General features: G+C 46.4%; 1 long non-coding RNA gene across 1 annotated transcript in view; it reads left to right on the plus strand.

Moving 5' to 3' along the window:
• The window catches only part of LOC134970015 (uncharacterized), a 35320-nt gene extending 24051 nt beyond the window's left edge, over positions 1-11269 (plus strand). Inside the window, exons 4-5 of the long non-coding RNA XR_010189615.1 lie at positions 7628-7699; positions 10441-11269. This is a non-coding gene — a long non-coding RNA (uncharacterized LOC134970015). The remainder of the gene's footprint in view (positions 1-7627; positions 7700-10440) is intronic.
• Positions 11270-11652: the final 383 nt, after the last annotated feature.

The raw sequence follows: 11652 nt of genomic DNA on the forward strand, positions 1-11652 counted from the left end.
CACACAGCTTATAATTGTGGGGGAGACTGGGGAGCACTACTGCAGTGCCAGTTATAGGTTATAGCAGGAGCCAGGAGTACATAATATTATATTAAAATTAAACAGTGCACACTTTTGCTGCAGGAGTGCCACTGCCAGTGTGACTAGTGACCAGTGACCTGACCACCAGTATATATAATATTAGTAGTATACTATCTCTTTATCAACCAGTCTATATTAGCAGCAGACACAGTACAGTGCGGTAGTTCACGGCTGTGGCTACCTCTGTGTCGGCACTCGGCAGCCCGTCCATAATTGTATATACCACCTAACCGTGGTTTTTTTTTCTTTCTTTATACATACATACTAGTTACGAGTATACTATCTCTTTATCAACCAGTCTATATATTAGCAGCAGACACAGTACAGTGCGGTAGTTCACGGCTGTGGCTACCTCTGTGTCGGCACTCGGCAGCCCGTCCATAATTGTATATACCACCTAACCGTGGTTTTTTTTTCTTTCTTTATAGTCATACTAGTTACGAGTATACTATCTCTTTATCAACCAGTCTATATTAGCAGCAGACACAGTACAGTGCGGTAGTTCACGGCTGTGGCTACCTCTGTGTCGGCACTCGGCAGCCCGTCCATAATTGTATATACCACCTAACCGTGGTTTTTTTTTCTTTCTTTATACATACATACTAGTTACGAGTATACTATCTCTTTATCAACCAGTCTATATATTAGCAGCAGACACAGTACAGTGCGGTAGTTCACGGCTGTGGCTACCTCTGTGTCGGCACTCGGCAGCCCGTCCATAATTGTATATACCACCTAACCGTGGTTTTTTTTTCTTTCTTTATAGTCATACTAGTTACGAGTATACTATCTCTTTATCAACCAGTCTATATTAGCAGCAGACACAGTACAGTGCGGTAGTTCACGGCTGTGGCTACCTCTGTGTCGGCACTCGGCAGCCCGTCCATAATTGTATATACCACCTAACCGTGGTTTTTTTTTCTTTCTTTATACATACATACTAGTTACGAGTATACTATCTCTTTATCAACCAGTCTATATTAGCAGCAGACACAGTACAGTGCGGTAGTTCACGGCTGTGGCTACCTCTGTGTCGGCACTCGGCAGCCCGTCCATAATTGTATATACCACCTAACCGTGGTTTTTTTTTCTTTCTTTATACATACATACTAGTTACGAGTATACTATCTCTTTATCAACCAGTCTATATATTAGCAGCAGACACAGTACAGTGCGGTAGTTCACGGCTGTGGCTACCTCTGTGTCGGCACTCGGCAGCCCGTCCATAATTGTATATACCACCTAACCGTGGTTTTTTTTTCTTTCTTTATAGTCATACTAGTTACGAGTATACTATCTCTTTATCAACCAGTCTATATTAGCAGCAGACACAGTACAGTGCGGTAGTTCACGGCTGTGGCTACCTCTGTGTCGGCACTCGGCAGCCCGTCCATAATTGTATATACCACCTAACCGTGGTTTTTTTTTCTTTCTTTATACATACATACTAGTTACGAGTATACTATCTCTTTATCAACCAGTCTATATTAGCAGCAGACACAGTACAGTGCGGTAGTTCACGGCTGTGGCTACCTCTGTGTCGGCACTCGGCAGCCCGTCCATAATTGTATATACCACCTAACCGTGGTTTTTTTTTCTTTCTTTATACATACATACTAGTTACGAGTATACTATCTCTTTATCAACCAGTCTATATATTAGCAGCAGACACAGTACAGTGCGGTAGTTCATGGCTGTGGCTACCTCTGTGTCGGCACTCGGCAGCCCGTCCATAATTGTATACTAGTATCCAATCCATCCATCTCCATTGTTTACCTGAGGTGCCTTTTAGTTGTGCCTATTAAAATATGGAGAACAAAAATGTTGAGGTTCCAAAATTAGGGAAAGATCAAGATCCACTTCCACCTCGTGCTGAAGCTGCTGCCACTAGTCATGGCCGAGACGATGAAATGCCAGCAACGTCGTCTGCCAAGGCCGATGCCCAATGTCATAGTACAGAGCATGTCAAATCCAAAACACCAAATATCAGTAAAAAAAGGACTCCAAAACCTAAAATAAAATTGTCGGAGGAGAAGCGTAAACTTGCCAATATGCCATTTACCACACGGAGTGGCAAGGAACGGCTGAGGCCCTGGCCTATGTTCATGGCTAGTGGTTCAGCTTCACATGAGGATGGAAGCACTCAGCCTCTCGCTAGAAAAATTAAAAGACTCAAGCTGGCAAAAGCAGCACAGCAAAGAACTGTGCATTCTTCGAAATCCCAAATCCACAAGGAGAGTCCAATTGTGTCGGTTGCGATGCCTGACCTTCCCAACACTGGACGTGAAGAGCATGCGCCTTCCACCATTTGCACGCCCCCTGCAAGTGCTGGAAGGAGCACCCGCAGTCCAGTTCCTGATAGTCAGATTGAAGATGTCAGTGTTGAAGTACACCAGGATGAGGAGGATATGGGTGTTGCTGGCGCTGGGGAGGAAATTGACCAGGAGGATTCTGATGGTGAGGTGGTTTGTTTAAGTCAGGCACCCGGGGAGACACCTGTTGTCCGTGGGAGGAATATGGCCGTTGACATGCCAGGTGAAAATACAAAAAAAATCAGCTCTTCGGTGTGGAGGTATTTCACCAGAAATGCGGACAACAGGTGTCAAGCCGTGTGTTCCCTTTGTCAAGCTGTAATAAGTAGGGGTAAGGACGTTAACCACCTCGGAACATCCTCCCTTATACGTCACCTGCAGCGCATTCATAATAAGTCAGTGACAAGTTCAAAAACTTTGGGTGACAGCGGAAGCAGTCCACTGACCAGTAAATCCCTTCCTCTTGTAACCAAGCTCACGCAAACCACCCCACCAACTCCCTCAGTGTCAATTTCCTCCTTCCCCAGGAATGCCAATAGTCCTGCAGGCCATGTCACTGGCAATTCTGACGAGTCCTCTCCTGCCTGGGATTCCTCCGATGCATCCTTGCGTGTAACGCCTACTGCTGCTGGCGCTGCTGTTGTTGCCGCTGGGAGTCGATGGTCATCCCAGAGGGGAAGTCGTAAGCCCACTTGTACTACTTCCAGTAAGCAATTGACTGTTCAACAGTCCTTTGCGAGGAAGATGAAATATCACAGCAGTCATCCTACTGCAAAGCGGATAACTGAGGCCTTGGCATCCTGGGTGGTGAGAAACGTGGTTCCGGTATCCATCATTACTGCAGAGCCAACTAGAGACTTGTTGGAGGTACTGTGTCCCCGGTACCAAATACCATCTAGGTTCCATTTCTCTAGGCAGGCGATACCGAAAATGTACACAGACCTCAGAAAAAGAGTCACCAGTGTCCTAAAAAATGCAGCTGTACCCAATGTCCACTTAACCACGGACATGTGGACAAGTGGAGCAGGGCAGGGTCAGGACTATATGACTGTGACAGCCCACTGGGTAGATGTATGGACTCCCGCCGCAAGAACAGCAGCGGCGGCACCAGTAGCAGCATCTCGCAAACGCCAACTCTTTCCTAGGCAGGCTACGCTTTGTATCACCGGTTTCCAGAATACGCACACAGCTGAAAACCTCTTACGGCAACTGAGGAAGATCATCGCGGAATGGCTTACCCCAATTGGACTCTCCTGTGGATTTGTGGCATCGGACAACGCCAGCAATATTGTGTGTGCATTAAATATGGGCAAATTCCAGCACGTCCCATGTTTTGCACATACCTTGAATTTGGTGGTGCAGAATTTTTAAAAAAACGACAGGGGCGTGCAAGAGATGCTGTCGGTGGCCAGAAAAATTGCGGGACACTTTCGGCGTACAGGCACCACGTACAGAAGACTGGAGCACCACCAAAAACTACTGAACCTGCCCTGCCATCATCTGAAGCAAGAAGTGGTAACGAGGTGGAATTCAACCCTCTATATGCTTCAGAGGTTGGAGGAGCAGCAAAAGGCCATTCAAGCCTATACAATTGAGCACGATATAGGAGGTGGAATGCACCTGTCTCAAGTGCAGTGGAGAATGATTTCAACGTTGTGCAAGGTTCTGATGCCCTTTGAACTTGCCACACGTGAAGTCAGTTCAGACACTGCCAGCCTGAGTCAGGTCATTCCCCTCATCAGGCTTTTGCAGAAGAAGCTGGAGGCATTGAAGAAGGAGCTAAAAGGGAGCGATTCCGCTAGGCATGTGGGACTTGTGGATGCAGCCCTTAATTCGCTTAACAAGGATTCACGGGTGGTCAATCTGTTGAAATCAGAGCACTACATTTTGGCCACCGTGCTCGATCCTAGATTTAAAGCCTACCTTGGATCTCTCTTTCCGGCAGACACAAGTCTGCTGGGGTGCAAAGACCTGCTGGTGACAAAATTGTCAAGTCAAGCGGAACGCGACCTGTCAACATCTCCTCCTTCACATTCTCCCGCAACTGGGGGTGCGAGGAAAAGGCTCAGAATTCCGAGCCCACCCGCTGGCGGTGATGCAGGGCAGTCTGGAGCGACTGCTGATGCTGACATCTGGTCCGGACTGAAGGACCTGACAACGATTACGGACATGTCGTCTACTGTCACTGCATATGATTCTCTCAACATTGATAGAATGGTGGAGGATTATATGAGTGACCGCATCCAAGTAGGCACGTCACACAGTCCGTACTTATACTGGCAGGAAAAAGAGGCAATTTGGAGGCCCTTGCACAAACTGGCTTTATTCTACCTAAGTTGCCCTCCCACAAGTGTGTACTCCGAAAGAGTGTTTAGTGCCGCCGCTCACCTTGTCAGCAATCGGCGTACGAGGTTACATCCAGAAAATGTGGAGAAGATGATGTTCATTAAAATGAATTATAATCAATTCCTCCGCGGAGACATTGACCAGCAGCAATTGCCTCCACAAAGTACACAGGGAGCTGAGATGGTGGATTCCAGTGGGGACGAATTGATAATCTGTGAGGAGGGGGATGTACACGGTGATATATCGGAGGGTGAAGATGAGGTGGACATCTTGCCTCTGTAGAGCCAGTTTGTGCAAGGAGAGATTAATTGCTTCTTTTTTGGGGGGGGTCCAAACCAACCCGTCATATCAGTCACAGTCGTGTGGCAGACCCTGTCACTGAAATGATGGGTTGGTTAAAGTGTGCATGTCCTGTTTTGTTTATACAACATAAGGGTGGGTGGGAGGGCCCAAGGACAATTCCATCTTGCACCTCTTTTTTCTTTTCTTTTTCTTTGCATCATGTGCTGATTGGGGAGGGTTTTTTGGAAGGGACATCCTGCGTGACACTGCAGTGCCACTCCTAGATGGGCCCGGTGTTTGTGTCGGCCACTAGGGTCGCTAATCTTACTCACACAGTCAGCTACCTCATTGCGCCTCTTTTTTTCTTTGCGTCATGTGCTGTTTGGGGAGGGTTTTTTGGAAGGGACATCCTGCGTGACACTGCAGTGCCACTCCTAGATGGGCCCGGTGTTTGTGTCGGCCACTAGGGTCGCTAATCTTACTCACACAGCTACCTCATTGCGCCTCTTTTTTTCTTTGCGTCATGTGCTGTTTGGGGAGGGTTTTTTGGAAGGGCCATCCTGCGTGACACTGCAGTGCCACTCCTAGATGGGCCCGGTGTTTGTGTCGGCCACTAGGGTCGCTAATCTTACTCACACAGCTACCTCATTGCGCCTCTTTTTTTCTTTGCGTCATGTGCTGTTTGGGGAGGGTTTTTTGGAAGGGACATCCTGCGTGACACTGCAGTGCCACTCCTAGATGGGCCCGGTGTTTGTGTCGGCCACTAGGGTCGCTTATCTTACTCACACAGCGACCTCGGTGCAAATTTTAGGACTAAAAATAATATTGTGAGGTGTGAGGTATTCAGAATAGACTGAAAATGAGTGTAAATTATGGTTTTTGAGGTTAATAATACTTTGGGATCAAAATGACCCCCAAATTCTATGATTTAAGCTGTTTTTTAGTGTTTTTTGAAAAAAACACCCGAATCCAAAACACACCCGAATCCGACAAAAAAAATTCGGTGAGGTTTTGCCAAAACGCGTTCGAACCCAAAACACGGCCGCGGAACCGAACCCAAAACCAAAACACAAAACCCGAAAAATTTCAGGCGCTCATCTCTAGTACACACTAGGGTTATTTTATTTTATTTTTTTGTCAGGAACCGCTTATCAGTATATATTTGTATTGCGGGAGGAAACCCACGCAAGCACGGGTAGAATATACAAACTCCACACAGTTAGGGCCATGGTGGGAACTGAACCCATGACCTCAGTGCTGCATACTTCCCAACATGACCCTAACCAGGAAGGACAGAATGCTCTGCTCCTGGACTTCCCTCTTAATCTAAGATTGCCTTCACCTGTGCTGAAACATCTTTCTTATCCATTAACATGTTCAAAACAGGTGGCAGCAATCATACAGTACATTAAGAGAAAAGTTCAGAAGCAGAGCATTCTGTCCCTCCTGGAGAGGGACATGTTGTGAGGTGTGGTGCTGTGAGGCAGTAATAGGTAGTTGTTCCAATACCTGAGGAGAGGCATTATTGATCTTGTTTCCTTATTTCTAACCAACCAACCAACCAACCAACCAACCAACCAACCAACCAACCAACCAAAAAAAAAAAAAAACTGAGAAGAAGAGATTGTTACAAGGATATGAGAATTTCTACATGCTTTTCAGATATTAGACTCCGATTGCAGAGGCATTAAACAGTCCTCCAGTAATGGTGAGCAATAATAATTATTTACTTACCCACCCATCAGAGTAAAGGGTTAACTTAATGGTCAGTAGAGCCACACATAGAGACATAGAATGTGACGGCAGATAAGAACCACATGGCCTATCTAGTCTGCTTTTTTACCACATTTTTACCTTGAACCTTATTTGATCCTTATTTCTTTGTAAGGATAGCCTTATGTCTATCCCATGCATGTTTAAATTGCTCTACTGTCTTAATTAATTAAACTAAATGATTCTAAATAACTCAGAAGATACATATAGTTTTTTTGCTGTTCATTGTCCCTCCAAGATTTGATCTAAGTAGATTATATGTTCTATATTATAGAGCATTAGTAAATTAATGCCAAATGCGTGTTTTTCTGTCACTTATGTGCTGCAGCTGTCTGTAGTTGGTATATCTGCTTTATATATTTCATTTTTAATTTATGTCTGCTCCTCTTTTTATATATATATATATATATATATATATATTTATTTATCTATATATGCCTAAGGATTAAATCTTATTCAAAACTGTGTATGCTAAGCTGTGGAGAGCTGGCTCTCTTTTTTTCCCTTAATTGTCTGTTCATTATGAATGAGCCCCACCTGGCTTTATTCACACAACTGCTATAAATACTGAGAAATGTTTTAGAGGAGGTATTCCTTTGAGAAGTCACGTGATTCGTGATGAAATGCGTTAGGCTCCTCCCTCTTTATACTCTGATCACCAAATTCATCATCACCGGCACTCATAGTTGCCAATTCAGCTTATAACAAGCGAAATTGGGCTTGGTTTTTTTTCAAGTTACTTTATTTTTTTGATGGTTGCTTGTTGCTTGTTTTTGGGCTTATAATTTTTTTGTTGCTTGTTTTTGGGCTTTATTTTATTTTATATTTTAAAGGTATCACTGGCACTGCCCATCAGAGGTAGTCATTCATACAGTCATTCAACACAGATACCGACAAAGACATAGGTGAGAAGTTGTGGATGAATAGACTAATTGTAGCGTCTTAAATTGTGTCAAATGGCTGTGAAGTGACAGTGAAAAAAATGATAGTAAGCAAGTGCTTTTCTGCAAGATTAGGAGATTATTCAGAGTTTGTCGCAGATTTTGCTATTTTAGCAAAATCTGCGACCACCAAAATTGCACGCTGGGGGCTGCCCAGAATAGGGCAAGGCCACCCAGCATGTGTGGTGCTGTCCTGCAATGCGATCGCAATTCAAATAGCGATTGACCCCTGCCTATGCAGCATAACTGCATAAGCAGGGGCACCGCCGCCATGTTTCCAATCGCAGGAAATGCAGGCAACATCATTGGCCGGCCCGGAAAACAGCCATGACACGTCTGTGTTTACTGTGATACTCACCCCCCAATGTCACAACACTGCCCACAGACACCCGTCGCCTGTCCATTATGATGCGAATGGTGTGAATGCATCCTTCCGGGATGCGATCCATCATGATAGCATGCACAGGTGGCTGAAAATCAGTCTGTGTCAGGGTCTGAATAAGGCCCATAATGTCTACCACCAACTGGAGGGGATGTAGTTACCCGGCTGACGTGATTCCGGCATTAAGGATCCTGTTGCCGAAATCCTGACAGACGGGAATGCCGACAGCGCTCGCTATGGGTTTTCTTACTCGTGTGTGTCCACAGCACCCATAGAGTGACAATAAAACCTGTGGTGAGTGCAGTGAGCCACCGTGCCGACCGCACTCTTTGCGCTTGCCCCACTGCCGGTATTCTGGTGGCCGGGATGCCGCTGTTGGTATTTTGACAGCTGGCATCCAGTCCGCCGGGATATCATTACCATCCCGACTGGAGAACCACATACCAGAAGAAAAAGTTAAAGAAACTGAAAGCTATCCACTTGACTTCAAGTTCCAGAACTCAGCTTCAGTCCATCCAGCAGCCAGACATAGCACTAATAATCAGTGCCGTAACTAGACATTTTAGCGCTGTGTGCAAGATAGGGCATCGGCACCCCCCCTCTATGTAAAAAAAGGGGCAGTGCGCGCCGTAGGCACGCGTAAAAAATATAGGGGCGTGGCTTCATGGGGAAGGGGTGTGGCAACAAAATAATACCAATTCACATTACATATTAGAGTAGTCTCCATTATTCAAATTACGCCGCACAGTAGCGCCACTACACCAGGTACAGCCCCTCTTACACATTACGGCGGACAGATTCCCCTTTTTACACATTACGGCAGACAGCGTCCCCCTTTCTACACATTACGGCAGACAGCGTCCCCCTTTTTACACATTAAGGCAGACAGCGTCCCCTTTTTACACATTAAGGCAGACAACGTCCCCCATTTTTACACATTACAGCAGACTGCGTCCCCTTTTTACACATTACAGCAGACATCATCCCCTTTTTACACATTAAGGCAGACAACGTCCCCCTTTTTACACATTACGGCAGACAGCGTCCCCCTTTTTACACATTACGGCAGACAGCGTCCCCCTTTTTACACATTAAGGCAGACAGCGTCCCCTTTTTACACATTACGGCAGACAGAGCCCCCTTTTTACACATTACGGCAGACAGCGTCCCCTTTTTACACATTATGGCAGACAGCGTCTGTCATCCCCCCAGTCCCTATACACACCACTGGCGTCTCTATAATGGGTGCAGTGTGTGCGGTGCACACGGGCCCCTAAGTCCAGAGTGGGGCCCCCACCGCACACGCTGCACCCATTTTCGGAATACTCACCCCTCCGTAGTCCCGCGGCGACGTCCACGGCAGTGTTAAAACTCTGTGAAAATGGCCCAGCGGCCATTTTCACGGAGTTCTGCGCATGCGCAGTAGAGAAATCTCAGGGAAAATAACCGCCGCGCCATTTTCCCGGAGATCTGCGAATGCGCCGTAGAGCCTGAGCGCTCTAGTGCTCAGACTCCCAGCGCTGCCAGCAGAGAGGAGGGGGCCCAAATGGAGGAGGCTGCACCAGGGCCTTCTCCTCTCTTAAAACGCCCCTGATACACACGCACACACTCTGTCTCCTGTAGTCACCACACACACTTTACCTCCATGGTGAATGACTGCAGGAGTAACTAGTCAGAAGGTGAGAAAGCACTGAGCAGGTAGGGCTGCACACAATTTGACAAGGCCAAGTCGGGGGCGTGGCCTAATCGCGGACCCCCCCGTGGCCACGCCCCCTTTAAAAATCCCCCGAACCATAGAGCAGGCACCTCCAGCTGCTGACCTGGCTGGGAGAGCAGGAGATCTGGGAATGCAGGCAAGGCCAGCAGCACATCAGTTCACCTGCCCCTCTCAAGCTGGGCCGGCGTGGGGGCGTGACCAACAAGTATTGCTGGGCGGGGTCTCCGCCTTGCTTTCTCGGGGTCTGCAGGCTTCAGAGTCCCCCTCCCTTCTCCTCCTCCCCTCGCTCCGGTGACCGCGCACATCACAGGGCACAGGCGGCTTGTAATGAGTCAGTCTGACTCATTACAATGCTGCACACTTTGTGCCCCTTGAACGGGTATGCGGGCAGTGGGAGCGCAGGGGGAATATGCGCTCTAACTAGGTGTGCGCTGTGGGCAATGCCCCTTCTGCACACACCTAGTTACGGCACTGCTAATAATTATATGTATTTTAATTAGGAAACCAAAAACTTAAGTTGGGCTTTTTTGGCAGCTTTTTAGGAAGGGTTTGGGCTTGTTTTGGGCTTATTTTTTAGTCATCGGTTGCTTGTTTTTCATTTAATAGTTGGCAACACTGCCGGCACTGCTCACCTACGGGGACGATCCCTGCTATTTACAAGAAGACTTCTTCAACCACTGGTGGCTGCTCCGGCTAGCGCTATTGCACAGCGCCTCCTCTCCGCTGCCTGCGGCTTCCATCATCCACGTGGAACCCCCTTCCTTCTGCCAGAGGACTTTCCCCGTTACTAACGGATGCTCCGGCCAGCGATACTATACACCACCTTCCGCTATCAACGGCTGTCAGCGGCAGCTCCGAATAGTGTTATCGGATGGTGTTTCTCTCTCCTCCATCTAAGTGGGCACTGTAAAGGATTTCCACCAGCCCACGGGAGATTATAGGAACGTCTCTTGCATTCCATCTAAGGACACCTTTTATTATAAAGGAGCAGCCCCTGCCAGAGCAATTGTGCCTTATTTCCTCTCCCTCATCATCACATCAGTGGGCTATAGTGGACTCCACCGAGGACGCTCGGTGTCATTAGCCCAGGAGAGGTAACTTTACAGTTTTATATCAATTGTTATTCAACCTGTTGCCGGGACTTCCACTAGTATCTATCAGCAATTAAGTGCATGTTGCCTCTGCACTTACACAAAGTTTGAAGTCTCTCTATTGCTTACATGGAGGGAAAATCACTGGAGTGATACATTCTTAGTGAGCAGCTACATTAATGTTACTTTTCTAAACAGTATTACCAATTTAAATACTATATATATATATATATATATATAAACAGTAAATTCATCTTGTGGTTACTGTTTATTGAAAATATGTACGGTGTCTCAGAGTATATATAATTTTATATTTATTTATGTATTGTGCATATGTTTATTTATTGGTGTGTTATTATAACAAATAAATAACCTTTTATATATTAATTCCGTCAGCTCTCCATAAGCATGGTTTATTTATAACACCATAAGCGCAGCCTTTTACTGTTTTATATAATTAAAGGCACATACACAGTGTTTTTTTTGGCAGCGCTTGGGTGTTATTCAAATAGGCATTACTAATTTTAGGCGCTTAAAGCAGATTTCTCCTTGGTTTTACTACTGTCTTAAGGGGCCTACACAAGGGTGTTCATTCCGAGTTGATCGCTCGTTATTTTTTTTCTCGCAACGGAGCGATTAGTCGCTAATGCGCATGCGCAATGTCCGCAGTGCGACTGCGCCAAGTAAATTTGCTATTAAGTTAGGTATTTTACTCACGGCATTACAA

Source organism: Pseudophryne corroboree, chromosome 11 (assembly GCF_028390025.1).
Source record: "Pseudophryne corroboree isolate aPseCor3 chromosome 11, aPseCor3.hap2, whole genome shotgun sequence".
Classification (NCBI taxonomy): Eukaryota; Metazoa; Chordata; class Amphibia; order Anura; family Myobatrachidae; genus Pseudophryne; species Pseudophryne corroboree.